This window comes from Lemur catta, chromosome 13 (assembly GCF_020740605.2).
Source record: "Lemur catta isolate mLemCat1 chromosome 13, mLemCat1.pri, whole genome shotgun sequence".
In the NCBI taxonomy this organism is placed as follows: domain Eukaryota; kingdom Metazoa; phylum Chordata; class Mammalia; order Primates; family Lemuridae; genus Lemur; species Lemur catta.
In genome coordinates, this window is record NC_059140.1 from 5,744,994 (window position 1) to 5,751,463 (window position 6,470).

At 40.2% G+C, this 6,470-nt stretch overlaps 1 long non-coding RNA gene across 1 annotated transcript; it reads left to right on the forward strand.

Moving 5' to 3' along the window:
* The first annotated feature begins 1,533 nt into the window (after positions 1-1,533).
* LOC123648848 lies at positions 1,534-5,464 on the forward strand. Its single transcript, XR_006738802.1, has 3 exons — positions 1,534-1,565; positions 2,777-2,840; positions 5,437-5,464. It is a non-coding gene; the product is annotated as an uncharacterized LOC123648848 (long non-coding RNA).
* Positions 5,465-6,470: the final 1,006 nt, after the last annotated feature.

Sequence of the window (6,470 nt, forward strand, 5' to 3'; positions counted from 1 at the left end):
GGGTTCCTCAGGATGCTCTAGAGCAGGCCGCATAGAGTTCAGTTTCCCTCCCTTCGCTGTAAAACCCAAGAAAGAAACCAAGTGTCATTTCTCCTTGAATATACACGTAAGATCTGGCCTTCATCTGGGATTCACAAGACAGAGCCAGACGTCACACTGTGGATGTACAAAAGTGTCCTCAGGGGAGACATGTTCTGAAGCAGAAGAGACCAACATTGACTTTGTAAGCGTGGAAAGTCTCTCGAGGTGGAGCCTGTGGAATTTTCCAGATCTCGTCCAGTGACCTGTTTTAGTTCTGTAAGTGGCTCCCGGTGCTCCGAGTATAACCTGTAACTATTATCACAGAATCAAACCCAACACTTCCAGGGACACCAGGCCCTACCTTGGTACATCATAAAAAAGGAGAAGATGGGTTAACATACAAAGGTCAGAACCACAAAATATCCAGATCCTTGATGACAATTTCTTCTTCCTAGAGACTGTGTTACTACGGTAGGGTGTTCTCCTCCTTCTTGTTACCCCAGAGTTAGCTCATCAGGACTGGCAATATCACACCTGGATCCATGTTTGCTTCACCAGGGCAGGTTAGTTCTCTATCCCTCTTCACAAAGTCTGCGTGAGTCTCTTTTGCCTGGATCACCACAGGGACTTCAGCCCAGGCTCACCAGGGACACTGTCACAAGCACGTGGAAGTCTTTGAGACATTGGGGATGTCCTTTACAGACTGGGGTCAGACTCATAACAGGGTCTAATGCTCTTTCCATTTCAGAGGGAGAGGAATGTGTCACCCGGGATTTGTTTCTGTCCTCACAGAAAAAAATCTTGTTGGTCCCTAGATGGGACTTGCTACAATTTCCTGGTAATTGAGTGAAGAACAAGGAAGAAATTTAGTTTCAAGCTCGTAAATAAACCAACTGCTTCAAGGATTTCAAATGACCATTGGGGGAAAAAAACACACACACACACAGTGGGAAAGCAGTCACAGTAGCTACTGTCTAGGAACTTTCAGTAAAGAGCAAATGGACAAGTGGTCAAAATCAGCAACATGTGTGGTCAGTACAAAGAAGGGGAGAGATATACAGGGGACTTTGGCTTCACAGAGACCACTTCCCTGTTGTGAGTTCTGATGTCACCATCCATGGAAAGAATTGTTGTTGGCATTTCTATTGCTTTTGCTTTGTTCAGAATAAATATTTAGTATCTAATATAATTTTCCTAGAAAACCCTGATGCAGTATGTTAAATGGCTTGTTTTGTTATGTTGTGAAATAGATAAGAAAGTACTTTGAAATGATTAAAATCATATAAATTCTGGAAGTAGAATTTCTCTTGGACAAGCTTAGACAGAAAAATAAAGCAGCAGCACGGAGATGAGGGCAGCTGCTCCTGCCGTCTCTCCAGCGCGGGTGCTCATAATTTTCCACAATGCAAAAGCAGGTAAATGTTCACAAAGTACTGTGTATTTTGGTGCTTTATTTTTTATTAAAACCTGTGCTTCTAGAGACATTTCACCCAGCAACCTGGTTTCCATTCTTTCAGATCCAGGAGATGCTCTACAAGACACAGGTAAGTAAATATAAATGCAACAATGAAAAGGCCCTCTGTATTACTCCTCCACCCTTCCTTTCCATATCGCTCCCATCCATGTATATCTTTTATTCTGTGCAATTCTTATATTATCAGGGACAAAGAAATGGGAGAAAAATTGAAAAGTTAGACCCCACATCTAGATCCTGCTGGGAATTATGGGACACTCAGTGCCTGACTCCCAGGCTGTTATGAGAATTAGCACAGACAATGTGAGGTTCCCAGCACAGTGCACTATAGCGTACTTGTGAGCACATAGTATGTGCTCAATAAACGTTGCATTAGTGCATGTGTACATACTGCTTTCCAAATGCAGACTTCCTCTGATATAATTGCTTTCCCCAGGCTCTGTAAGCTTTAAAGGGCCAGCAGAAAATGTTGTTTCAGGATGATGATTGGTGGTCTTCACTTGGAGCAGAAGTATTTATGTTGTAATAGAAGTATTGGGTGTAAGGGACTGTGTGCTGTGCGTGGTATCTCTAGCTGAGTACTACTGATGACAGGTCAGGGGAAGCAACATCAGCATTAACAGGAGACTTGTTAATGAAGCCAATCAAGGGACCCCTTCCACACCTGCAGGATCACATTCCTTAGACTGGGGCCTGGAACCCCCCCAAATTTATATGCACATTGAAGCTTGAGAGGCAATGCTTAGCAAAGTGGCTGCCTGCCAAGGCCTGCAATTAGGATCACATGGCCAGTTTGAAGAAACAGTATCACCTGTGCACCCCCACAGAGTCTATCTATTGGTATGGGTGATACCATCCATGTGGTTTTAATTAAGTACCTCAGATGCTTCTAAGCTGAGGTTCAGGGTCAAGCATGTGGGCTCCCAGATCTGTTTATGAGAATTGAGTTCAGCCTCTCTTTCCAAAGGGCGGTCACAGGGTCTGCTTTGCTTGGGTTTTGTGAAGGTGAGTCAGTGTGGCCCATATTGCCATTGCTGTGGCAGAAATCGTTGGTGTCTGAGGCAGGGGTGGGCACCTGAGGGCAGGAAAGAAGAAACTCACATTTTGATCTTTATGTAGGAGCTCAATATTACTGAATCTCTCCGGTGACAAAGGACAGATGAGTGTCAGCTTTTCTGCACTTTAAGTTTCTTCTGCCTGTGGGTGTGGTGGTAGCAGGTGAAGGGATGGTGCTCATGTCTTTAAAAGCATATTCTGAAGATGCAGTTGTGATTTGTTTAGATAATCTTACCTGAGAAGAATCCTAGAGGAGGAGAAGAAAGAGGAAGAAATGACTGGTTCTCAGGTAAATGTCTTCCAGGGCTGTGTCCATTTTTACTCCTAGAATGTCAGGCATTCGGGACTTGAAGATCATTGCTTCTCTACTTCTGATGTTTCTGCTAACAAGATTGTCTCAGCTTTTTTTCTTTCTTACCATATTGAAGAGGTTCTTTAAAATAATTCTCCCCTGTATGCCAGAGCCTTCCCTGCATTTGCTGCACCCAGGCTTTTTGTACACTGTGAACAATGCTCACCATGAATTTATGACCTGCTATAGTGAAAATGTTCCCTTTTTGACAGATCAACATGGGAAAATGTGGATACCCAAGATTCCTCTTGGGAATGGGGTTAGGTCCTTGGATATCAGTGAAGAAAAAGAGTATGTATGGTTGAGGTCACATCAGAATGCACCAGTATCTCTATGTCAAACAGGATTAAAAACACACATTTAAAAAAGATGGCATTAATTGCCAAAGATAGAAAATTCTAAAAAAGAGATTAATCAGAAGAGTTGTGTCCTCTACGACAGGGGACCCCAACCTATGGTGAGTTGTATAACTATTTCGTTATAAATTGCAATGTAATAATAATGGAAATAAAGTGCACAATAAATGTAATGCACTGGAATCATCACAAAATCACCCCTCCTAACTGTCCATGGAAAAATTGTGTTCCACGAGAATGGGCCCTGGTGCCAAAAAGGTCGGGGCCCGCTGCTCTAGGCTGCTAAAGAAAGACTAAATACACCATTAGAGATTACAGACCATTGAAAATATATGTGGTTTAAACTTTGCATAAAACTGATGTTTTTTCATGCTTAGATTCAGATTATGATTTACCTTTTTTAAAGAAAAAATTGGCAAATAAACTCACAGCAGTTTTGTGTCACGTGTGCATCAGCCACTCACACCAATGTTTTCTCTGACAGTTGGTGTTAATTTCATTCACTTGGATAAGGTGCTCTCTGACAGATTCCTCCTCTATCAAGTATTTTTTTTTACCTTTCTTATTAAATTCCTGGGGAGTTTTCCTGACTGATGTATAAAACCCATTACATTTAATCTGGAAGGTCCACCTTCTTCTTAGTTTCTTTAGCTTGCTTTGGAAAATGAAGGCTCTCATCTTTGTTTACTGGTCAGATGAACCAGGATAAAACCCAGATTCTACCACTTACTGTGTGTTTGACAAAATATTCTTCTTGGGCTGGAAGAATTGGCATTACTTGTGGGTTTGTTAGAAATGCAAAAACCTGGGCCCCACTCCAGACCTTCTGAGTCAGAACCTGCATTTTAACAAGATCTCCAATTCACTGTAGTACACATTAAAATTTTAGAAATACCCTTCTAACTCATAATGACTTTTACATATCAGAAACATATACAACTTACAGTGTAATGTACAGACACCGCTTAAAAATAATATGCCTATGTTGATGCCCTTAATTTTTTTTTGTTTTGAGACAGAGTCTCACTCCATTGCCCTGAGTAGAGTGCCATGGCCTCAGCCTAGCTCACAGCAACCTGAAATTCCTGGGCTCAAGTGATCCCCCTCCTCAGCTTCCTGAGTAGCTGGGACTACAGGTACATGCCACCATGCCCAGCTATTTTTGTATTTTTAGTAGAGATGGGGTCTTGCTTTTGCTCAGGCTGGCCTCTGATCTTCTGACCTCAAGAAATCCTCCCACCTCAGCCTCCCAGAGTGATAGGATTACAGGCATGAGCCACCATGCCTGGCGAATGCCCTAAATTTTATACTTTATTATACAGAAAAGTACAATATCTACAGTTGTTTTGTAGATTTTTTGCTATTCTCTGTCCTCAGAGTTAAAGAATACATTAGTGCATATTACTATGTTAATTATTGGATAATTCTAGTCATTCTTGTAAGTCAGAGCTAGTTCTCTTCATTCTGTAATTTCACTGTTAGTCAAATTGAGAATGCTTCCCATGGCTACTTGGTAAATGTGTATTTTTTCTAGCGACTGGTAACTTTCAGAGATGTGGCCATAGAATTCTCTGTAAAGGAGTGGGCATGCCTGGGTCCTGCTGAACAGAATTTGTATAGGCATGTGATGCTCAAGAATTACAGAAACCTGGTCTTCCTGGGTGAGGATAATATTCCTTTAAGATTTGTAATACACCCTAAGGGTTTCATTTCCTTTCTTTGTGAAATGTTTTTTGGGAGTTTCTTCTTTGCATGAATGAGTTTTAGATCTGTGCTTTCAAGGAAAACTTGAAGGCTTGTTGGTGTAGAAAATAAAATGTTCAAGATGTTCCATCTTGGCATAAACCTTTCCCTATATCAAACTGATATGAATACTTCACTCTAGATTGGTGACAATTACAGAAATTCAGTGATATAAAACATTATTGTCCAAACTTTAAAGTCCAATTTTTACCACCAATTTTTGATTCAGTAGTACTGGATATTGGATGGAAGCAACCACAAATTTAAAATATTCCCTAAATATTGATGTTAGATGTTTTTTTTCTCCCAGGAAAGAGTATTCTGGGAAATTTCTGGAAACGGCTACAATGTTCACTCCTCTCTACTGAGTACAGTACTGGGCTGGTAATTGGAGAATCCTAGCAGGAGTCATGTTATTTTTTCTACTAAAATAGGTCTTGCTGCCTCTAAGCCAGAACTGATCATCTGCCTGGAGCAAAGGAAAGAGCCCTGGAATGTGGAGAGACATGGGACAGTAGCCAAACACCCAGGTAGGTGTAATGTAGGTGAGAGATCCAAAGGCCTAGGAGAAAGCCAAACCTCCGAATGTGGTTTGCGAAGCTTTACTCCAATGGAAATGCTTTCTGAGAAGCCTGGGTTTCTTTTGCTTGCTGTCACATAAGGACATCCTCTGTTCCATGCTCTAAAATTCTCTTAGGACCCTACTTTTTCAGTGATCTTCCTTTGAGCCTACGTCCTCTTCATGGCTTATAAGGAACTGCATGATCTGAGTGATCTTCTGTTGTTTTTGGGAACAAGGGAGTATCTGTGTATTTTTGAGAGGAACCCTACACCTTTGTTTATGTTCCTTTTCACATCGTGTCTGAAATATGTGTGAGTAGTGCTGTTACTGGGATTTGCTTCAGAAATCCCAGGAACATCAGAGACAGATGTACATTTTCTGCTTTATGATTTCTTATCATATGAAGGTTTCATTGTTATTTTGCAGAAAATTATGTTCAGAAATTTTATCAGAGCACTAAGAAGCTCCCTAAATATAAAAAATCTAATGTTATTTTACTTCAGAGTTGTATTCTTTTGTGTGAACTCAGATTAATAATTTATACCATATTTTTATATTCCTCAACTGTAATATAGTTTAATGTATCTACTCACTTCCTAGATTTCTCAAATATAATGTGTCATCAGGGATCTTAGAACACTTCTGAGCATATATTAAACTCTCACTTGTAACCTTACATTTTTAATAACTCTTATGTTTTTCTAGTTTGAAGCTTACCTTGACTGTGTCACTCATACATATACACACGTGTGTATATATGTATGATTGTGTGTGTAGCATGTCGATTTATATAACTATATATTCGTTGTATACTATTATATATTGATTTAACACATCAAATCATACAATTTAACTTCTGTGCATAAAAAATTCAACACTTTCTTCCCCTCCACACATTTTATACAA